General features: G+C 47.2%; 1 protein-coding gene across 1 annotated transcript in view; it reads right to left on the bottom strand.

Annotated features, from left to right (window-relative positions):
* The window catches only part of SYAP1 (synapse associated protein 1), a 1,300,668-nt gene that overhangs the window by 224,557 nt on the left and 1,051,879 nt on the right, over nucleotides 1-24,232 (bottom strand). The gene's annotated exons all lie outside the window — the stretch shown is intronic.

Genomic DNA, 24,232 nt, shown 5'->3' with positions numbered 1-24,232 from the left:
GCAGCTTGACTGGTGGGGACATTGACAAGTCCAGAAGGTCCGGGAACCAGATCTGTCTCAGCCACGCTGGTGCGACGAGGATTATCCTGCACCGGGACCTCTTGAGCTGGTTGATGAGCCGGAGCAGCAACGGCAGCAGAGGGAACGCATAAAGAAATAGGCCGTCCCAGTGTAACGAGAAAGCATCACCCATGCTCCTCGGCTGGGGGAACCTGCTGGCGAACCTCCGGCACTTGGAATTCGTCGCCGTCGCGAAGAGATCGATTTGGGGTTCGCCCCATCGTCGGAAGAGTCGATCCACTTGATCCTGGCGTAGTTCTCACTCGTGGCAAGAGCGCAGCTCCCTGCTCAGTGAGTCGGCGATTGTGTTTTTTATTCCTGCCAGATGAAGAGGCACCAGAAACATTCCTTGGGCGACGGCCCAATGCCACAGATCTTGGGCTTCCTTGGATAGGGCAGGGGACCTGGTTCCGCCCTGCTTCCGGATGTAGAACATCGTGGTGGTGTTGTCGGTGAAGAGCCTCACCACCTTGCCCTTGAGGGACGGAAGAAAAGACCTGAGGGCCCAGAACACCGCGCGAAGCACCAAGATGTTGATGTGGAGAGACTTCTCCTCCGGGAGCCAAAGGCCTCTCGCGTGAAGATCTCCGGAGTGCGCTCCCCAACCTTCCAGGGAGGCGTCCGTCGTTGCCGTCACCTGGTGAGCTGGGGTCTGAAAGTTCGTGCCCGCCGACAGATGGGAGCGGGTACCCCACCACCGGATCGCCTGATGGAACGTCGCGTTGAGAGGGATCCTGTCCACGAAGCTGCCCGTCGACTGGATCCAGCGGGCGTCGAGGAACTCCTGTAAGGGTCTCATCCGAAGCCTGCAAAGGCGCACCAGATAAATGCAGGAGGACATCATCCCGAGGAGGGACTGATCTTACCCTGGCCATGTCCGTGGCCAGCAGACGCGGCACCTTGCCCAGAATGGTCCTGGTCCTTTCCTCCGACGGCGAGGCCAGCCGCGGCACTGTGTCAAGCTTGGCTCCCAGAAACAGGGCGACTTGCGACGGAACCAGGTGGGATTTTGGAAAGTTGATGGAGAATCCCAGGTCCGTGAGCAGCTGGACGGTCTTCGCAGTGTGCTCCACGGCAAGCTCCCTTGTCCTTGCCCGGATGAGCCAGTCGTCCAGGTAGGGGTAGACGTGGATCCCCTGTAGGCGCAGCCGCGCTGCCACCGGTGCGAGGCACTTGGTGAACACCCTGGGTGACGACTTCAATCCGAACGGGAGGGCCTTGAACTGGTAGTGCCGCCCTTGGACCACGAACCTGAGGAACTTTCGGTGTCTGTTTAGAATGGGGATGTGGAAGTAGGCATCCTCCAAGTCCAACGACGACAGGAAATAGCCCTCCTCCAGCTGTCCCAGAACATGCTGAAGAGTGACCATACGGAACTTCTGTGCCTTGATGTACTTGCTCAGTCGTTGTAGGTCCAAGATGGGGCGCCATCTTCCTGTCTTCTTTTTTACGAGGAAGTACCTTGAGTAAACTCGAGCCCCGAAGCCTCTTTGAGACGAGCTCGATGGCACCCTTCTTGAGCATCGCCCTTACTTCCAACAGTATTTGAGGGACGTGATTTTCCTTCCTGGCCACGGGTGGAACGCGAGGGCACTTCTTCTGAAACTTGAGGGCGTGCCCTTGGGCCAGGGCGTCCAGCACCCAACGGTCGGTGGGGATGGACTCCCACACGCTGACGAATCTAGTCAGCCGGCCTCCCACTGGGGTGCTTCGGCAGGGTCCCGACCCCACGGTCGGTTCAATCTTGTTTGGAGGCCGCCTTGCCTCCTTGACCTTGCTGACGATGACGGGCACCACCTGACTTGCTGCGTCCCCTGTAGGCTTCCTGGGACGAAGATCTTGCCGCTTGGCGGTAAGTGGAGGAGCCACTGCTGGATCCCTTGGAGGCACCTTGTCTGCCTCCGGAGCTCCGAAAGGACGGCCGTCGTTGTTGGAGCACTCCCAGTGCCCGGGCAGTCTTCGTGTCTGTCTTGATGGCCTGAAGGGACTCATGAACCGCCTTCCCAAACAGGTTGTTCCCGTCGAAGGGCATGTCCAAAACCTTGGTTTGTACGTCCTGGCGGAAATCCGTGGCCTTGAGCCATCCTCTTCGTCTCAAGCAAACGCTGTTGCCCAACTGACGGAAACCGGTGTCGGCGGTGTCTGTTGCCACCGTGATGGCGTGGTCCGAAGCAATCTCCCCCTCCTGTAGGATTTCAAGGGCCTCAGCCCTTTTGCCGTCCGGGAGGAAGTCTAACAGAGGGGCGATTTTGAACCACAACTCCCTGTCGTAGCGGGCTACGATAGCCAGGGTGTTGGCCGCCTTAATAGTCATTGCTGCGGATAAGATGATCCGTCGTCCCATCGTGTCCAACTTCCTGCCCTCGCCGTCCGGCGGGGAAGTTGATGTCGAGGCCGATTTCCCCCCAGCTTTCTTCTTTGCCGCCGCCGAGACGACCGAATCCGGGGTAGGTTGTGCCCGAAGGCACAAGGGGGCAGCGACGGGGACCCGGTACTTCTTCTCGTACCGGTCCCTCTTTGCTGGCGCCGTGGCAGGGTTCTTGAGGAGGGCGAGCCCCTCATCCCAGATGTCATCAAGAAGCGGTACGGCGAGGACCGTCTTCCTTTTAGCCTCGCGCCGTTGGTAAAGGAACCCTTCTTTCTTCTTTTCTTCTGAGCAGAGCTGAAAAAGCTCGGATGCCCTGGAAATCATGGCATGAAAGGATCCAATCTCGTCGGGCGGGGATGCCCGAGCAGGGGGCGACGGGGGACACGTCCCGTCGTCGCCTCCGTCGTCATCTGTACCTGTTGTAGCGGTGTCCGTGCCTGTATCATCCCCGTGGGTAGTAGACCGGGGGGGAGGCAGAGCAGGCCGCAGAGGTGGGAGAGGTGGCGTAGGATGCGTCGTCCTCCTCTTAAGCGGTGGACTCTCCGAAGGTCCTGGCTCCGGTTCCCCCGTCGGGTCTGGCTCAGGTACCTCTGTCGGGGGGAAAGGGCAACCTTGTCCTTATCTCCGAGCATAAGGACTGAATCGCTGACAAATGGCTGCCGAGGTGTCTTGCGGCACCGGAAACGACGGGCGCGAGGGCTCTTGAGGAGCCTTGTCGGCGACACCGTCACCCTCGTCGTCGCCCTCGTCGGGATCCCTCCCGATGGGTTGGGCCTCTTCCACGACTTCGATGAGCTCTTCTTCAGAGGTCGTGTCCGTATCCATGATGGCCACCAGCCCCTCCCCCACCTTTTCCAACGAGGACTTCGTGGGGGTCTTCTCAATGGGCCTGAAAGACGACTCCCTCCGCGGTGGCAGGGAGACTCTGGGTCCTGAGGGCGCCCCCACTGGTGTAGCCTCCACAGGCTGAGCCAGGGCCGCGGCGACATCCTCAATCGAGGTCTTAGCAGGGTGAATTAAGGCCATCGTCACCTTCTGGACACCTGGGGCCTTCTCCTTGGGGGGCGGGTCCGAGCCTCGCTCCCCCTCTGCCGGAATCTTCGAGATCGACCGGGGCCTCTCCAGAAGCTTCGCCGGGTTCTCGGACTTCCTCTTACCCGAGCCAGAGCGTTGGCTCATGGTTGATGGCGCCGGGGAGGATGCGCCCTGCCTGGCAGCCAAGGAGCCCGACCGTTGGGCGCTCCCGGTGCCCGCGGACTCGCGGTGCTTAGCCTTTTGTTGGGCCCCCGTCGCCGGGGCGCCCTCACAGGACTTAGAAGACCGCTCGGACTTCTTTTTCTTCTTCTCGCCTGACGGGCTCTTCCCTTCCAGCCAGTTGGCGAGACGGAGGTGGCGATCCTTCATGGTCCGCTCTGACATGTTCCCACAAAACGCACAGTCCTTCTCCTTGTGCGTCTTGTCCTCGTGGAGACAGTAGAGGCATAACGAATGCTCGTCCTCCTTGAAAACATTCTGAAGCTGGCATCCAGGGCAGGTCCTGAACAGCTTCCCGGGCGTCGAGCTTCCTTTCTCCTGGGCCATGTCCGGGGTAGGCCTTGGAACTTCTGGAATCCTCCAAAAGCGTAACTCGCCGAAATCTTCACCCTTGAGGGGCGTAGACATCTCTGAAACGGATCCCCGTTGATCGGATGTAGAAACGGAGCTTGAGGCTCTATTTAACTGAAAAATTAGAAAAATCTGAAAAAGCGCGAAAACGCAGCAAAAGCTTGAGAGCTACAGCACGAGGACTCCCAACACTTGAACGTGCGGTAAAAATCTGAGGATGGCTGCCAGAGGCGGGGCTTAGGGAGAGGGCAGTCATTGGCTGGGGGCAGTATGACCCAGAGACCAGTGATTGGTTACTACTAAGAAAGTCAGATCAGAAACGAAACTGATACTGATTTTTTTCTACACCGAGGATTCCCGGCCTGACGACGGGGAATATTCATGAGCATGTGAATCCATGCCAGACCCCATGCTGGAGAAATCATTGTATATTTTTGCACTTCTTGGTCTAACTGGAATTATTGGAGTGCTCTGTGTGACTCTCACTATTTATGTATTAATTTGTTAGCATTTATATAGCGCACATCAGCCCTGAGACACTGTGGCGCCGTTACAGTGAACATATCTGGTTACAGAGAGCATAACATTTAAACAGAGTACAAGCAGTGAGCAAACTTAATTACAGGTGGTCAGTTTGGTTATGCGTACTTAGTTACAGTCATACAGGGGGGAGCAAGGGGGTAAGAGGGAGAATCAGTTGGAGAGTGGTTTTGATACTTTTATGCAAAGTCGTGAGAGTAAGAGTCTTGAATGTGATTCTTTCCTTAACTGAGAGCCATTGGGCATCTCGTCTGGCTTGTGTGATGTGTTTTTAAAAAAAAAAAAAAAATAGGGATGCTGAGTGTGGCTCTGAACGCATTCTGGACAATTTGGAGTCTGTTAAGATTTTTGGCTAAGGTGCCTGCAAGGAGCATATTGCAGTAATCTAACTTGGCACCAATGGTGGATCAGGCGATAGAGAGCCAGTTTTGGTAGGAGAGGAATGGTTTGATGGCGTTTATGAGTTTAGTGGTATGGGCAGAGGCAGAGGCAAGGGCACTGACCCATTTGTTCATGGATAGGGTGGAGTCGAGATGGACCCCAAAGGTCTTACATGAGGTGGAGACAGGGATGGCGGTGTTGTCAATGGAGAAGTTGCTGTATTTGTGCTTCAATTTGTCAAATATTTCTTTGGGACCTAAGAGAATGATCTCTGTTTTGTCTCTGTTGAGGCATAATCCGTTGGCTGCTGCCCAAGCTTGGATGGTGGAGTATATTTGGAGAAGGGCTGCAGCGTCATGGTCATAGGAGCCAGTGAGGGTTAAGGAAGACTTGTGTATCAGACATAGTTGGTGTAGGCTATGCCGAGGCAGTACAATTTATCGATGAGGGGCTTAGTGAACAGGTTGTATAGGGTGGGCACTGTGCATGAGCCCTGGGGTACACTGCAGTGGATGGTGGTGGGAGCAACGTTGGCCAAGTCTGAGAACACTTTCATAAGCTCTACCTTCGAAGAAGGAGGTTATCCATGACGTGGCCTGTTCGGAGAAGTGGGCTGCATTGGTGAGGTGGGAGGTAAGTAATTTGTGATCCACAAGGTCAAATGCGGCTGATAAATCCAGTAGCAGTAGGAGGGCAGGTTTGCCTTTGTCCATTATAGTGGTTATTTGGTTTTTTAAGTCTATGTCATGCCTCGCTCACCTGTTTCCTATGGTAGCAGGAATACTTATGCGTTCAGATCGGCAGCAAGGTCATTCTATACTAGGTGGAGTCTCTTTAACAAACTCCCCGCAAAACGGCGTTGTATCTCAGCACCTAGGATCATCCCAGCAACTAGGATCAGGTGATAACGTTGGTCGCGACATCAGCCACGTGACCTCTGAACGTGTTTAAGTCCATTCCTCTAAGCGCTCGTCGCTTGTGATTGTTGCTACTTTGTTTCATTCCTGTCTCGCGGTAAAGCCTATTCTTTGACCGCATCTGTATCCGGAGCCTTGCTTTCTAAGGCTGTTCTTGTTTTTACAAGACTGGTTTTCGAGTCGTTCCTTGTTTCAGCTATGTTCCGGGAGACGGACCCTCTCCACTTGTTAGTTCCTGGGGTGGAAGTACTCTGGCATTCCAGGGAAGCCGTCTTCAGCAATTCTTCTCATGGAGGGTTCTTACCCTCACCAGAAGTCAGGTGAATGCTTTCCTTAGCGCTTCTTGGCTACCATGTTGCTTGAGACGCAGAACGCATTCAATTTTTTTTTTTTATTAAAATGTTTTGTTTGGTTTTACAAACTTTTCATTTATATTCTCACACAATTTTATCTAGATCAATTATGATAATGCGACAGTTTCTTTCACGTTTCCACATGCAAGTCTCTTTTGTGATCTCTATCCAAAATTGAATTACTGTGATAATGAGCCATTTGTCCTTTCCTTGTAACAATTGTGCCCATCTCTCTTCTGTCGTCATTTTTTTCTGCGAAATCTTAAAAAAAGTCTCTGTGCAATTCTCTTTTTTCTTTCAATGCTGGGCAAATCAAAATCAGGTTAAAGAGGGTCTCTCTTTCTTCCTGTTTTCTCCAAAATCGACATGCGGGAGATATATTAGCTTGTTTGTCGATCACCGCTAAATAGTCTCGTGTTGGTAAAATGTTGAGGCGAAACCGCAGAAAGAGATCACAGATCTTAGTATCTGGAAATTTTTATAAGTATTGGGGAAGTTCGTTGAGTGATCTTACTTCATTTCCGCCTTTAAGATGTCGTTTATAGCCTGTTTGAAGTTCTATCGTCTTTATCCAGTCATTTGTTTTTAGTTTTCGTTTCGCCTGTTGTGGTCTTTTTGTCAGCATTTCATCCGTGATTTCTTGTAACTGCATTTTTTTTTATTTCCGCAGTCCATTTTGAGAATGCTGATACTTGCATTGCTTGTTTTTTTCTTTTAAAATTTCTAGTGATAGAATCTTATCCTCAGATATTATTTTTCCATCCAAATCCATCTGCTTCCATAGCACTATGGATTGAATGGATTGTAGTCCCAATTTGAATCTAATTCTGACTGTTGGAAATGCTTTAGGAAGAGCTAACGTCTTTCGCCAGTATATTCCTTCAATATAAGACCATTTGATTGCTTCCTGGTTGACTAGGGTTTCACTTGCATAAGTTAGTATCGGAATTACTTTTTGTTTATATAGCAAAGTTGTTGCTTTAGCCGAATATGTTCCATATTTCAAGTGGAAAAATCACCCTTGTCTTGCCAGGGATCTCGCTTTCCCTTCGATATGTTCCTTCCATTCGTTTTCATTCTTCGAAGGGTTAATCAAGGCACCCAAGTATTTTATTGTCTTTGTTGTATTAATTACTTGACTTTTTAACATGAGTTTTCTGTTTTGTTGAGTTTTTGTCTTCTGTGTTGACAATTTCATCACTTTTGTTTTGTCAGTGTTGATTTGTAAATCATTTTCCACCATATATTCTTGTGCTTTGTCCAAGGTTTGTTGTAATCCTTTCACAGTTTTATCGAGAATGATGATATTGTCAGCATATATTAAGTGTTTGTATTGGTTCGCTGTTAATTTTAGGTGGATTTGCTTTGGTATTTTGGATTTTTTCTCCAAAGTCATTTGTATACAGGTTATATAAGCATGCTGCTAGGGGACATCCTTGCTTTAACCCATTCCGAGTTGGGATGGATTCAGTGACTGTTCCATCAGATGTTAGTCGTACTCGCACAGATGTATTTGCATACAGTTTTTTTATTGGATTTAGGATGTTGGAAGGACAGCCCCATGAGTTTAATTTGATCCAAAGTTTGTTCCTGTTCACGGAGTCAAACGCCATCTTTAAGTCTATGAAGAGAGCATAAATTTGTTGGTTTCTGGTAAATGCTTCTGTTTTAAGATGTTCAATAACAAAAGATTTACGTTTGTTCCAATCTTAGTTACAAAGCCTGTTTGTCTTTTTGCTTGTTTTCCGTTGATTGCTGCCCAGTTATTAAGCTTTATTTTTTATGATAACCTGCAAAAAGCTTTCCCAGGGGATCTAGAAGTGCTATTGGTCTATAATTACCTGGGTTTTTTCTATCACCTGCTTTGAAGATCGGAATCAAGATGGCAGTTGTCCAGGTATCAGGGATTTCCTTCGTCTTTTCCATGATTTGGAACAGATGGAGTAGAAACTTTGCCCACATTTCTGGAGCTGCCTTGAGCATTGTATTTGAAAGTCCATCTGGGCCTGGGGCTCTAGACGAATTTCGAGCCTTGATGGTATTTATAACTTCTTCTTCATCCCAATTAAGGTTCCACGATGAAATATCCTTTTCGATCTCTTTGATCAACTTCTGCTCTTTGTTCTTATATAGTCCTGTATAATGCTTGACCCATAAAGTGGACTCTACTTCTTGAATCATTGTTTGTTGTTTTGATGCGTTGTTCATCATTGACCAAAGATATCTCGTATTTTATAATTGGAGTGCAGCAAGAATTGCTTCCGCATCTTTTTGTTTCATCATTGCCTTGTTCACTTTAAAAAAATTGCTGCATTTTTGTTTTTCTTTTCTGATTTGATTTTTATAGTGCGGTTCTTCCATTTTTTCCAATTGTTGCAATCTTTTCTGGTGTTGCCGTTTTGTTTGTTTAATTTCACTGTTATATTGGTGTTTGTGTATATGGTTTGATGTATACTTGGGCTTTGAGTTGGCCTTTTTATATTTTTCTAGTATCCAGCCATAGTTCAATTTTGCTCGATCTTTCAGAACCACATTTTCCAGTAGAGTAAGTATTTCTGGTACTTGGTGTTGTTGAATTTGAAGTTTATTCAGCCCATTTGTGACTTCAAGTGCTGGTAAATCTATGCGATCAGCTTCCTTCCTTCCTTCCTTCCTTTTTGCCGTCCAAGTGATAGATATTTGGTGATGATCGCTGGCAATGTGTGGTAAATTATTGGTCGCCGTTATTAGTTTCTGTAAACTCACTGAAGTGAATATATAATCAATGATTGAGGTAGAATTTTCATGTGTCCAGGTTGGACAAGGTAAGCCCTTATCATTCATAGGCTGTTTGCATAAGGTGATATTGCGGATTCTCATTTCCTTCGTCCATTTTCTTGCACGACTTGTCATTTCTTGTGTGTTACATTTGTCCCCTCTTTTATTGAATGGGTGTATATTAAGATCTCCTACAATGATAAATTCATTGTTGCTATTGTACAGAGTGATGTAGTCAATTTCATTGCATACCGAATCAATGAGTTTGTCATTAATTGCTGTCTGATTCCAGTAGATGTTAAAAACTGATATACACCCGGATTTCGTGGACTGTGTCAAGTTGTCTTCGTCGCCATCCAAATTAATGGTGATGTATTGAGCCCATGGATGTATATTTTTTCTCGCTACTATTGACCATGAAGGAATGTTTTTCTATAAAATCATCATTCCTGATGTAGGTCGACCAAGAATCGAAGTTATTGCAGGATTCCTCTAAGTTATGTATCCCTCACAGAGTACCTCTTCTGCCAACCATGTTTCTTGCAGACAGATTATTTCTGAATCTGCCAGGGTTAGTGAAGCATCTTCTAGGAGGTGTTTGTGTCCTCGCGTATTCCATGATGTTAAAGATATTTTATTTAGCTGATCTTCTTGCTTTTTTGGTTGTCATAAGTACGTTTTTTTCATTTCTTGGCTTTGATATACTCTTCTAAATTCCGGTCTTAATGTTGGAGAACTCTTCGGTTCTCTCCCATTTTTGCCTCTGTTTGTTTGCTCTATTTTTCTCTCTTTTTGGATTTGATCTGAGCGCGCTATATTCTTGGATTTTTTTTCCGCCATGCATCTTGTTACAAAGATTTCTTCTATATTAAATCCTAGTAATTCTTACCAAGTACATGTTGCATAATTTCTTCAGAGTAGAAATCAATATTCACTTCTTCCATATGGTTTTTATTTGGGAAGATGATTACTTCAATATCATCAGTTCCGATTGACTTCAGTTGGGGTATAGCTTTGAATAACCGTAAAATATTAGGTCTGTTGAGCAACACTGGTGGTTCTGTGGATGTTGTCATTTGAAATAATGCTATTCTGTAAGCATACGTAGAACTCCGTGGGTTATAGAATTTTGGTCTCGTGATTGGTGGACTTCCAGAAAGCACGCATCTTTCGTTTCCTCTTGTTCCCTCTTGTACTGCTTCGGATAACCATGTTTCACCATTCGATACAACTGAGTATGTAAGTGATATATTGTTTGTTTGTTCGTCTGAGCCTTGTGTGTTGCTTGTAGTGTTCATGGTTGTATCATCACATTCCTCTATGATTATTAATGCACCGTCTTGTGAATTTATGGAGGATAGATTACTTTCTGACAAATCTTCGCTTATCACTATCTCTCCAGCAATTGGCAGAGTTTTTTGTTTGTTTGATGTGTCCTGCTTAATTTCTGCTAATAACTCATCCAATGGTTCAGTCTGGATGTTATTCTCTTTTTGAGGTATAGTTGTCAAGTTCTTGATTGTTGCTAAGTTCTCCTTCTGTCCCTGTTGCACCGTATTTTTAGTAGTATCTCGTTGTTTGGGTCTTTTCACTTAACGATTTTTGAACTGTTTGCATTTTACGCAGGAATGCACGGGAACCCTTTTGCTTTTTCGTAATGGCTTTTTTATGGATTGATTTATTTGGCAAGCTTTGATCTACTGTCCCTCGTTTGGCCAAATCAAAAATGTCAAAGGGAGTACATATTGGTGGTTCGATATTGCCCGAAATTGACGGGACTGGAATGTCACAAAGGTCAATAGAAAAATTTTGCATTTCATAGTGTTGTTTGATCAGAATTCATGACCTCCATTTTTTCTTCAGTTTGTGTTTCTTTAGCCAGAGGTGATATTTGGGCCGGTATTTGTGTTTTTTTTTTGCTTTGTCGTCTATCAGTTTTTTTGTTATAGTAGACACAGTTTCCATCAAGTTTTGTCTATGCGATCTACTCCTGCCATGTCTGTTAATCTTGTTTGCCACATCCTGGAAGTTTCAGCTTCATATTTCAGTCTTTCTTGTATGGTGTTTGTGAAAGATTCAAGCTGCGTTTGTTTAGTCATTATCATTGCAAGCAGGGTTGCTTGATCTTTTGTTGCGTCAACCATATATTCCTGTATTTTTAGGAAAGGGATCATTGCATTTGAAAGTACTGCTACCAAGGTGTTCTGCAGGTCTAGCATCGTAGTCGGCACTATATGGAGATTTGGACATATTCCTTAAAGACTCATCTTTCGTACTCATACATTGGGATTTAGAATCCTCTGTTCTTTGGTTCTTTGTACGGTTGCAAGGTGTTTCTAAATTTATCTTTAGCGGGCTCTGCTTTCCTTTAGGTATGATCGGTGTAGATGTGTTAATCTGTTTATTTTGAGCAGGTGTAAGGACTCCATTAAACACCTCTGCTCTTTTTTCTTGGGAATCCATTATTGCATCTATTTCTGTGCTATCAAGCGACAGCCTTGCTATTCAAATGGGTAAAGATTTGGTATAGTTATCATTAATGGAGTCTGTAGGATAGTATGTTGAATGCCATTGCTGTTTCGCTATCCTGGCTCTCTCCTGAAGTGTTGGAGTGAAAGTGGTATCTTCACATTTGGCTTTTTGTAATTTTTTATTTGGTGTTCTAGTTTGGTGTTGGATTGTCGGTACTGGAATGTCAAGTGGTGAGTTATCCAGATGCACTTTCTCTGTAGTTGGTAAATGAGAGATCCTGCTATTGGTTTTGTAGGATTTGATGTCTGCTCTATTGGTAACCTATTACCCTCTTCGTCCTTAGCTGGTGGTATAGTTACAGTAGGTAACCCCGTTGTCAGGTCTGTAGCATCTTTAGTAGTGTTATGATCTTGCTCTGCCATATTACCATCCGTAGTCATGAATGCCTTTGTTGGCTGCTCGCCCAGTTTCTCTTTTGTGACTTGTTTTTTTATGGGTGTCTCATTAGTTTTGTATGGGCCATTTCTCACATTTTTACTTTTAGTGGGTGTGCTAGGTTTCGGAATCATCTCTGGCCGGTGTGTGATTTTGTTAACTAAGGCTACTGACTCTTCAAGTTTCTCTTGTAGTCTTGTACGGGGTTTGGTCACTTCAATTTAGAAGGGATAAATAACCTTTGTATATAGAGTAGTTTTAACAAACACTACAGGATGTCTTTATGTTTCTGTTTTACTTCTATACACTTACCGGTAAATCCCACCTATCCCAGTCGTTAACAGCAGATAACAGCGCCCTTTCCTCCACGGGGGCTTCACGCCGCAAGGGTCGCGCTGTTAAGATTTTAAAGGCTGATCAGGGGGCGTGTCTTCCAGGAACATGTGATCCAATCACATGACAGTGCAAATCGTCCTGCAGCTCTTGCTCGCCTCAACTGCTGTCGGCTTGCTCAAGCGGAAAGGCTTACGCGAATCGGAGCGGGTGAAGTAAAGAGAGTCTTTCAGAGATCTTTCAGGTGTGAAAAAGCAGTTTATGAATGTCCCAGCCATACAGCAGATAACGGCGCGCCCTTTCCTCCACGCGGGCTTATGTTAATGTTTTGTCTTGAGGTAACTTCCAAGTTTTCTGGAGTTGGACTTCCTGAATATTCGACCTTACAATCTTGATTCCAGAACAGAGTCTGTTCCACTTGCTGAACACTCATATTAGTACTGCGTCCCAGAGGGGATTATTTTGTTTTCCAGTATCATTTCAAGGGTGAATGAAGTACTACATTTAAGAGTGAAGAACTTTGTTTTGAACATTTATGAAGATGCCAAGATTATGTTGTTTTATACTTTGTGCATAGAACTTGAGGACGCTATCCAGAGAGCACCTACCCGACACTAGTTCGACCCTCGTTCCCTTCGGGATTAGTTTCCTACTAACCTCCCCTTTCCTTGTCGTTGTGTCCTATGGTTGGATTACCTTCTGGATTACCACATTTCACCTCGCTCTTCAAGCAAACGACTCCTAATAAGGTTAGTGTGGAAACTAGTGAAAATAAGAAAGTCAGTTTATTTAGATAAATATACTCACCTTGGTTTAGTTCAGTTTAGTTTATTATTTGTATAGCGCCGCCTGGCCCAGGGGCATCCAGGCGCTTCATCATGGTTACAAGTTACAAGTAGTGAATGTTGCAGTCATATTGAGAGTAGGTAAGCATTACAAAATATGAAGACATTGTGATACAGTTGCTGGTAAGGTGCACATTTTAAAGCAGTTTCAGACAGTATGCAGATGATGATGTATTTACAAGGTTCGGGTGTGCGGCTTATACAATATATACAATAGGGTTAGTAATAGGTCAGTGTTTTATGCTTCTTTGGCCAGGAGCCAGGTGTTGGTGCTGTGTCTAAAGCGGTGAAAGGATGGTTCTGATCTCAGGTCGGTTGGTAAGGAGTTCCATAATTTGGAGGCGAGCACAGGGAAGCTTGTGCCACCTGCTTTTTGGAGCTTAAATCTGGGGATGTTTAAGCAGTGAGTTTGGGCTGATCTGGTTGGGCGATATGGTGTGTGTTGCGTGAAGTTATCCAAGAGGTATCTGGGTGCTTGGTTGGATAAGCATTTGTGTGTGAGGGAGAGAGTTTTATAATTGATTCTCTGAGAAATGGATAGCCATTGACATGCGCGTCTGGCGTCAGAGATGTGCTCCTGTTTGGGTTTGTTCAAGGCTGCTCTTAATGCGTTACTTTGAATAGCTTGGAGCTTGTCAAAGTTCTTTTGGCTGGTGCCCAGATAGAGAGCATTACAATAGTTGACTTTGGATAGTACTAGTGCTCTGGCTAGGGTGGTACAGTTGGAGGTAGAGAGGTAAGGTCTACTGGTATTGATGAGCTTGCATGTATAGGCAGTGGCAGATGATATAGCGTTCATTTGTCTCGTCAATGTGAGGGAGGAGTCAAGGTAAATACCAAGAGTTTTGACGCTGTTCGAGGCAGTAATGTTATTGCCGTCGATAGTGAATGTCTGGTAGAGTTTGTCGAGTTTACTAAGTCTGGCTTAGGAGCCTAAGAGAAGAAGCTCAGTTTTGTCGTCGTTGAGGCAGAGTCCGTGTTTGGCCATCCATTATTGGATAATGGAGTAAATGTTGTTAAGTATAGTGTTGTCGGTATAGTAGTTGCCTGTTAGTCGGATGAGTATTTGGGTGTCATCAGCGTAGTTTGTGTAGATGACACCCAGTTGGTCTAGTATGTCGACGAGGGGTTTAGTAAACACATTGTATAGTGTAGGGGAGACACAGGAGCCCTGGGGGACGCCACAGGTAACAGGGGATGGTTCCGCAGAGGCTGTGGGAACCAAGACCCTCATAGATCTGTTGTTCAGGAAGGACTGAATCCAGGCATTAGCTTTGTCAGAGAAGTTGGCTGCTGAGGCCAGGTGTTTACAGAGAATGTCGTGATTTACCAAGTCAAAAGCGGCCAACAGGTCGAGGAGGAGAAGAAGGGCTAGTTTGCCGTTGTCCATTTGTGCCTTGAGGTCGATCAAGGCTGTCTCAGTGCCATGTTTGGGGTGGAAACCTGATTGTCTTAATCCTAGCAGGTTGTTTTTCTCTAGGTGGTTCTGGATCTGCAACTAGGCAGCTCTGTCAAGGATTTTTAGGAGGAAGGGTACAGTGGTAATGGGCCTGTAATTCGTGGGGACACTGGGGTCTAAAGTGGGTTTCTTGAGTAGCGGCAGAACCCAGGAGTCTTTTAGGTTCTTGGGTACAGTGCTGGATGCGAAGGATGAATTTATTAGGGATGTGATGAAGGGGGCAAGATGTTTGGCTGCTTCTTTGATGACTGAAGCGGGGCAGATGCCCCCTTGGCATTTGGAGGGTTTTAGAGAATTGATTATGTCTTCAACCTCTTTGGTAGTGATGGTGGAGAATTCAAATAGGTTATTGTCATCTAGACGTGCGTTGTGAGTGGGAGGATCGTCAGTGAAGGTAAGACTCTCTTTCTTTGACTCAATCTTAGCTTGCAACATAGCAATTTTGCCAAGGAGTGCTTCTTGTATGTTGGTACACCAAGATATGTCTTTGGTGCATGGGTCTGGGATGGGGGATGGAGATTCAAGGTCTCTCAGGATGTTGAAGAACTCTTTGGCATTAGATTTGGCATTGCTCATTCTCTCATTGTATATGTTTTTTGTTTTGTTTGGGTGATTGCTAATTTATAGGTGTTGGAGGCTAGTGCGTATGCTGATTTGTTATTGGCGGATGGGGACTGTTTCCATGCTGATTCCGCTTGTCTTTTATTTTTAGGGAGGGTTTTTAGTTCAGGAGTGAACCAAGAGTTGAGATGCGCGCGTGGTTTGGCTTTCCGTAATTTGAGAGGTGCTACTGTGTTGATGGCCTTGAGGATGGTAGAGTTGTAAAGGTCTACTAGTTCGGTGGGGTTGGTAATGGTGGGTGTGAGGTCGAGGATGGGCTGGAGTAGAGGGATGAGCTTCTCGACTGATATTTTTGCTATTTCTTGTGAGTGGAGCGCTGGGAGGAGTCACCAGTGTTTGTTTGTCTTTATTAATGGTGAAGGTGATGAGATGGTGGTTGGTCCAAGCACAGGGTGTGTTGGAGAGGATGGTGGTGTTGCAGTTGAGGATGCGGCCTTTGTTGTGTGTGGGTTGAGATATGTGGTGGGTGAGTCCTAATTCAGATATGGTATTTGTGACTGTGCTTGCTTTGTCGTCTTTCTCGTCATTGTATCCCAGGTTGAAATCACTGAGAAGAAGTAGTTGTGAGTTGGGTTTAGTATTGTTGGAAAGCAGGAGAGTTATGTCGTCGTTGAAGGAGGATATTGGGCCTGGCGGTCTATAAATAAGATGGGTGGTGATCGTGCTTGTGTTGGTTGTAGACAGTTTAATGGTGAGTAGTTCGGCGGATCGGAGTGATCGATTTTGAATGTGTCTGATATTAAGGGAGCTTCTTGCAATAATGGCTACACCACCGCCTTTGGCTGTTTGTCTACGCGGTAGATGGTGTAGTCATTGGGGATGGCTAGCGCTAGGGTGGGGCCTGATGCTGCGTGGAGCCAGGTCTCGGTGATAGCTATGGAGTCTAATTTGTTGAGTGAGATGATGTTGGCAATATCTAGGGCATGGGCGGCTAGAGATCTAGCGTTGATGAGTGCACCTTTGATAGTTTCAGCGGTTGCTTGGTGTGGTTTTCTGTTGTGTAAGTGGGGGAGTGGGAGGTAGGCTGGGGGGTGGATGCTGATGTGTGTGTGGGGTGAGAGACTGATTTGAGGTTAGTTTTGCTTTTGCTTGAGCTTAGTTCAGGAGTCGGGATGGTGTGTGTCGTGGATCTGAGACGGTTGAGTCTCCTTGCGCCTAAGCTAGGATAAGAGTTCCTGTTGATGTTATTCATTGGGGTGGGGTAGTGAGGTGTAGTGGCAAACTTTGCTTTTTGTATGCTGTGGATGTTAGCTGTGGGGTGAGACTCAGCGAGGGTGGGCTGGAGTGGGTATATATTAGATGGGGTGGGCGAATTGTTAATGTGAGCGATAGTGTATGTGGGTGGGATGTGTAGCCTTGTGGCTAGTCTTTTATTCCGGGCATGGATGGTGATGTGCTGGGGCGGTGATGTGGCTGCATTGACAATGTGTGGGGCTAGGATAGTGAGGTCATGGCGGCACCTGGAACCTAGTCTCGAGTTTCTGATGCTTGTGGTGCAGGGGCGATTAGGTGTAGGTTTAGTGGCAAAATGGTGGATCCAGAGTGCTGGGTCGTGTAAGTATGGGTTGGGGTCAACCATGGTAAATAGGGCTGGTGAATAGTATGGGCGGGAGTGACGAATGTCGTTGGTGGGCCTGGAGAATGCCAATGCACTGGTGGTACTTGGAGGCACGATCAGGGGAAGGAGAGGCAATAATGCACAGGATCTGATGAGTAGTGAGAGACTGTGGGTGGGGTGCAGCTTGGGAGACCAGGTCGGTGGGCAGTAAATGTCTGGGGCTGGCAGCATATTTGCAGTCTCAAAAGCAAGCGTGCACAGTGGAATGCTGATGTAGATGTGACTCGGGGGCAGGGCTGCGCGTTAAAATGCTAAGTGTAAAAGTGTGCTCTAGGCATGGTACACAGTGCAGGTCATGTCAGACATGCTAGGCTCTAAAGCAGTGATACAATGAAGGAGATGTTACTGCAGATGGGGCTCTAAAGCAACGCTACACGAATCAATGCTAAATGCAAAAATGGTCTCTAAGGCATAGGTACCCAATGAAAGCGAATGCAGACTGGGCTCCAAAGCAGTGATGCACAATAAAGAAAAATGCTGCTGCAGATGGGGCTCTAAAGCAATGCTATGCGATTCAATGCTAAATGCAAAAATGGTCTATAGGGCATGGGTACACAGTAAAAGCAAATGCAATCTGGGCTCTAAAGCAACGCTACACGAATCAATGCTAAATGCAATAGTGGTCTATAAGGCATGGGTACACAGTAAAAGCAAATGCAAACTGGGCTCTAAAGCAGCGATGCACAATAAAGAAAACGCTGCTGCAGATGGGGCTCTAGGCAGAGCTACACGATGTAATGCTAAATGCAATGTGGGCTCTGACATGGGGTAGGCATAGGCATAGGTGCGTAGTAGAACTGATTTCATGCAAACTGGACTCTGGGGCCTTGATGCTCAATGGAGAAATGCTAATGCATCTGGGCTCTGAGGCAAAGCGGCGCGATGTTAAGTACAAGGGAACCAATACGAAATGCTGAATGCAATTGGGACTCGGAAACGAAGGTGCGCAGAGAGTTTACAGGATACAGGTTAGGCTTGGTCAGGGTGCGCAATCAGGAGAATAAAGTGCAAGCTGGCTCGGCCGACATGAGAGCATAGACAAGAAGCTAAATGTGGGTGAGGTGCTGTCAGTCGAGGTGCGATGCTGCAATGGTAATGGCAAATAAAGGTTCCAATAGTAGCCGTGTATTATCTACTGGAACATGTGTTTTGGGCTAGATGCAGGTACTGGGTAGCGGTTAGGATGAGACTGTCTGTGTGCTGCGTGGTTCATTGTGGAGCGAAATGGATACAATACGGCTGTTGCAAACATTGTTCCAAAGTCATTGAAGAACTCGATGTGACGCGCATGTAATAATGCAGACGAATAGTTTCACGCAGATTGTGACTTCTTGCCCGTCGCAGGAGAATGTTTCATGGGAAAGGTTCCGGGCATGGGCAGAGTTCCTGGCCCTGGTCTTTGTAGGCTCTGGGCAGGATCAGGACAGGCGATGTTCCTTTTTGGGGTGGTTCCTTGGTGGGTGGGCCGGCGCTATTGGACCAAATAAAGGGCAAAATAACCAATCAATGCAGACTGCAGGTCCTGAGGCAGCTGAGGCCAGGCTGCATCAGAGGGCTAGTGCGGTGGCCATCTTGGATAAGGGCAACCTCGTGGATTCTATTACACAGATTGGAGAAGGTGTTCAGTTATTCACCCTTTCAATTTATTCCTCGCTCTGGCCGTGTTTCTTCTATCGGGCAGTGGGTGTAATCAATGGAAAGGGTTTTTCCTTGAGGATTCATCAGTGAAGTTTAGGGTTTAGGAAGAAAGAAGAGATCAGGATCAATATTGTATCCTTTTATGAGTGTACTCCACCTGTATCCTTTACTGGTATAATACAAGTGTGTCTATTTGTCAAGACATTAAGGGCTGCATGACAGTCTAAGAGGGCAGTTTCGGTGCTGTGGCCTTTGCAGAATCCAGATTGTCTTTTCCCTAGGATGGAGTTGGATTCAAGGTAGTGCTGGATCTGGTTGTGGGCGGCTTTACCTAAGATCTTAAGCAGAAATGGGACGGTGGTAATGGGGTGGTAGTTATTGGGGGAGGAAGGGTCAAGGGAGGGTTTCTTGAGAAGGGGGCGGACCCAGACTTCCTTTAGGCTAGACGGGACGATACCCGAGGTGAATGATGCATTAATGAATGCTGTGATGAGGGGGGCAAGGGCTTCGGAGCTGTCTTTAATGATGTTGGGTGGACAGATGTCACTTTTGCATGTGGATGGTTTGAGGTGTTGGAGGAGAGCAGTGACTTCGGTAACAGACTTCTCTGAACGAGAAGAGGGGGGGGGGCTTTTGTGCAGAGGTGGTGGGTGTGGCAGGGTGGTAGGGCTTGGGTAATGCATTAACGTTGGGCTTGAATATTTTCTTGGAGAAGGCAGATTTTGTTTAGAAGTGCTGCCTGCATACTAGTGCACCAAGCCTGATCTTTGATGATTTCATCTGGGCTGGCGGGTAGGGGTGGTTAGATCTTTGAAGATGGAAAACAGCTCTTTGGATTTGGAGTTGGCTTTAGAAATACAGAGGTTGATATAATTGGATTTAGCATGCAAGATAGCTTTTTTATATTGCTAAGAAATTATTTTAAATTCTTTATTGGTGGAGTCACAGGGGTTGGACTGCCAGTTGATTAGGGCCACGCGTTTGTTGGAGGGAAGGGTTAGTAGGTCTTCCGTTAACAGGAGTTGGTGTTCATGGATTTCATTTCTTTTTTGCTTCAATCAGGGCTATGGTGTTAATGGCATTAGTGAGGGTGCGAGAGTAGGTGACAGCAAAGGTGTTGGGTCAGTGGCAAAGGGAGGTTTTAGTTCTTTAACATTCAGGAAGGGGCAGAGGTTGTCTGCTGTGAGTTCTTTGGAGCATCTGGCCATAGTTGGAAGGGAGTAGGATAGAGGTTTGGTGGTGGGCTTAGTGGGGATGGAGAATTGGATGCAGTGGTGATCCGTCCAGGTGTATGCCAAGTTGGAGGTAACACGGGAGAACAATTGTGGCCTGCGATCCAGTCAAGGGTGCGGCCTTTGGAGTGGGTGGGGCGAGTGATTTTTTGTGCGAAGCCAAGGTCTTTGAGATCTCTAGCAAGAGCTGAGGCTGCTTTGTCTTTGGGATCGGCGAAACCGAGGTTGAGATTGTCGAGTGAGATTGTTTTGGTGGAGTTATTTTAGATTATTAGGACGTGGAGGAGGTGCCCTTGGAAATCAGGGCTGTGTCGGGCGGCCTGTAGATGACGTGTATGTTTATGGAGCAGTTCGCAGATAGGGATAGCTTAGCTAAGAGGAGGTCAGAGTTGCCTTCCCAGGTGTGGTGGCATAGTCTGATGGGGAGCTCGTCTTTGGAAATAATGGCAACACCTCCACCTTTGGAGAGCTTTCTGTCCTGGCGGAGGATAGAATAGCCTTGTAGGAGAGCGAGCAAGATGGCAGGACCAGAGGCCTCATTAAGCCAGGTTTCCATGATGGCAAATAGGTCTAGGTCATGAGTGGAAATGAGATCATTGATCTCGTGAGCATGAGCTTGGGAGATCTGGGATCACTGTAGTCCTAGAACGCTCACACCTGTCCTGAGTCTAGGCCTTGCAACTATACCTAGCTACCTTGAATGTCTTTGGCTAGACTTCAGTGTCATACCTGTTCACCATAGTATGTTGGCCTCCCAGAATCAATACCAGGGTTGATTTTAGGTACCCATCTTTTTTTTTTTCCAAAATCTTTTACTGGAGTTTTATACACACAAGCTTAAACATGAAGCATATCAAGGCATTTCTTGGAGCTTGCATGAAAACAAGAAACCGAAAAGAAAGTAAAAGCAGAACACAGTAAAATAGAACTTAAGAACTCAAATAACAGAAAATGTCTTTGGAGGAGGAGGTCAAGCGAGAAGAGGCGACAAGCAGGGAGATTTAGGCGTTTGTTGTTAGTTTGGTCCGAGGGGAGCGCCACTGCCGTTGTCTGGGTGCGGCTTTGGTACGGAGTAAGAGGCTATTTGAAGTCAAGGGCTGGGGAGTGCAATGCCCAGTGCCTTAAGATGTGAGTTGATCCGCTGTTTACCACTTCTTGGACTGGCCTTTCAGTCTTGGTTCCCCATCCAGTGCAGAGTAGGAGGTTGTCTCACCACTCCTGGGAATTGTTGAGTGTAGTCCAGGAAAGGGGCCCATGCCTGGTTGAATTTAGGAATATTACTGACTCTGATGGCTGTAACTCTTTCCGCTACCACTATTTTCCAGCACTTAGCCCACCACATTTGTGTGGCATGGCCTTCCGGGTTTTTCCAGAGTCTGGCAATTGATATCTTCGCGACTATTAGGAGGTGAGAGCATAAGTTCGACATACATTCTGTTAGTGGGAATCGACCCTCACCAGTGGATCCTAGGAGGACAATTCCCAGGTCCCATGGGATTGTGAGGCCAGTTATTGATTTGATTTGCTCCAAGACCTCCTCCCAGAATTGAGTGGCCTTCGGGCAAGACCAGAGGAGATGAAACAACAAACTCCGTCCGGGCATCCTCTCCAGCACTGTGGGGGGATGGCTGGGCTGTATTTGTTCATGATCTCTGGGGTGCGGTATCATCTGTAGCACACTTTAAATGCACCTTTGTTCGTTGTGCATTTTGAGCTTTTGTGCGCCCCGGTCCAAATATGACTCCATTCCGCTGGCTCGATAGCTTTGCCGATGTCTTCTTCCCACTTTAGCATATATGGCTTGTTTTTGGTCGGGTCACTTCTGTCTAATAGTTTGTATAGCATCGATATTTTCCCCTTAAGGGGGCATGCAGTGAGTGTTCGTTTTAGGGCTGTTAGTTCCCTGCTGCCATGCTTCTTGGCAGGCACGCTGGACAGCCAGTGCCTGAGTTAAGTGTATCGGAATCTCTCCGTCTCTGGTACCTGGATTTTGGTTTTGCAGGCTTCAAAGTTCAACGGGGTGCCGTTCTCGAAGAAGTCGGCCATAGTTCTCAGCCCACCCTCCCGCCATCTGGCAAAGTTGTCTGGGGCCATACCAGGGGAAAAGTCTGGGTTGTCCCAGATAGGTGTGAGTGGGCCCATTGCACTCCTGCACTTCCTTAGGCGTCCTGCCTTTTTCCAGCTTGTCACTGTATTCATTGTCGCTGGCAGTGGGCCTAAGTCCCGGGTGTCGCTGAGATCTTTCATGTGTGGGAGCGCATCGATAGGATCTTTACACCAGTCTTCTTCTAATTTCAACCATCTGGGCCGGTTAGTGGTTATCTTCCAAGCGAATGACTGGGAAAGCTGAGCAGCGAGGCAGTACCTAGCCATGTCCGGGACCCCCAAGCCCCTCACTGCGGAGCCCCGAAGCATACTACGGAATTCGCAATTTCTTGTCTTCCCAGACATATTTCAAGATGTCTCGCTGTAGTTTGTGGCTAGCTTTCTTTCAGAGGGTTATAGGAAGGGCCAGGCAGCAATAAAGCAGCCTCAGGATTAAATTCATCTTCAGTGCCATGATGCAGCCGAACCATGAGATTTCTTGCTTTCGCCAGCGCTCAAGATCACCTCTTAGTTCTTTGACCTGTGGGGGGAAGTTTGCTTTGTATATTTTTTCAGATTTACTTGGGATCTGGACCCCCCAGGTAGCCTATCTGCGAATTGACCCAAGGGATCGGATATGTAGCTTCCAGGCCCACCTTGAGTCTTTCCGGAATATTGATGCCCATTGCTGTGGACTTCGCAGTATTTACCGTAAACCCAGATGCTTCCCTGAACTACTCCAGCTCTTGCCATAGGGCCGACATGGATTCTTCTGCGTGGGTTAACGTTAGCAGCACGTCGTCCGCATTTAAGGCCGTCTTGTAAGATTCTCCCTTAAATCCTAGGCTGTGGATGGCTGGATTGCGGCGAATCCTGCTAGTGAACGGCTCCATGGAAAGCGCGAATATAAGAGGGGATAACGGGCATCCTTGTCTGGTCCCTCTGGTGATGTTGATTTTGACTGATCTGGCCCCGTTCAGTTTCAGATGGGTGTACGGATGTTGATAGTTCGCTAGTGCCCATTTTACAAAGTTCGGCCCAAATCCGTAATGGAGTAGGGTTTCTCTTATATAACCCCAGTCTAACACGTCAAACGCTTTGTGTGCGTCCAAAGAGAGAACAACCAGCTCTGTGCCCATCCTTTTTGCAGACTCAATGTTTATGGTTCTTCGGGTGTTGTCCTGGGAGTTCCGGCCGGGATGAAACCAGTCTGGGAGGATAAGGGCTAATCTTTTCACCAGGATTTTTGCGAATACCTTGGCATCATTGTTTAGTAGCGTGATGGGTCTGTATGACGAACATTGTGCATAGTCTTTTCCTGGCTTCGAGACGAAGATCGTTGCCGACTCCTACATGTAGGCCGTGATGGAGCCCGTCTCCAGGAACGCGTTGAATAGGCTCGCCAGGTATGGCACCAGGATATGAGCAAACTTCTTGTAGAATTGTGTTGAGAGCCCGTCTGGCACTGGGGACGTGTTTTTCAGGGAGCGGATCGTGTCTACCTCTTCTGCCGTAATCAAGTGTTTCAGTGCTTCTAGTGATGGATTTGGCTGCAATTTCCGGATTGAGGCTAGGAATTGTGGTATGGCAGTCACCTCTATTGGGGGCCCGGACATGTGGTGCTGTGTCATTAAGTCAAGCTTCTCTGCCTCTGTGTGGTGCAGGTTCCCAGCCTTGTCAACCAGACATTGGATGTAGTTCCTCGATTGAAGCTTCTTCAGCTTATATGCTAGGAGGCAATTTGCTTTATTGCTGTTGAGGTAGTAGAACTGTTTGGTGTAGGTTAGAGCCCTGGCTGCACTGTCAGCCTGGTGTATCTCAAGTGCCGATTTTGCTCTTTTCAGTTCTCGTCCGATGGTTTTGTTGGGGCGTTTTTTAAGACTGCTCTCCAGTTACACCACTTTCTTTTCCAGCTTGGCTTGCTGCAGCTTGCTCAGCCAGCGGAGTCTAGCCGTGGCATCCATCACCACCCCCTGGATAACTGGTTTCATCGTGTCCCACACGTTCGCCAGAGGGGTTTCTTGGGTCAGGTTTTCGTTAAAGTAGTTTGTGAGCGCTTCTGCGAGTTCTGCACCAATAGCTATGTCTGATAGGATCTGGTCCTGGATTTTCCATTGTCTTTGGAGGGGCTTCGGGAATCCCTGCGCTCTTAGACTCAGAGTGACTGGCGCATGGTCTGAGATGGTGATATGGCCAATCTGGACGTCTTCCACACAAGCGGCAAGGGTATTTGCAGCTAGTACCAGATCAATCCTAGAGTAGCCTTTGGGGACATGTGAAAAGAAGGAACACGTTACTTACCTGTAACTGTTGTTCTCCAGTATGGGTCTGGCATGGATTCACATGCTCATGAATATTCCTCATCGTCAGGCTGGGAATCCTCGGTAAAGAAAAAATCAGTTTCAGTTTCGTTTCTGATCTGTCTTTCTTAGTAGTAACCAATCACTGGTCTCTGGGTCATACTGCCCCCAGCCAATGCCTGCCCTCTCCCTAAGCCCCTCCCCTCGCAGCCA

Source organism: Ambystoma mexicanum, chromosome 7p (genome assembly GCF_040938575.1).
Source record: "Ambystoma mexicanum isolate Mex_15411 chromosome 7p, UKY_AmexF1_1, whole genome shotgun sequence".
NCBI lineage: Eukaryota > Metazoa > Chordata > Amphibia > Caudata > Ambystomatidae > Ambystoma > Ambystoma mexicanum.
The sequence above is the reverse complement of the archived record's forward strand: the minus strand, read 5'-3'. Positions and strand labels throughout refer to the sequence as shown.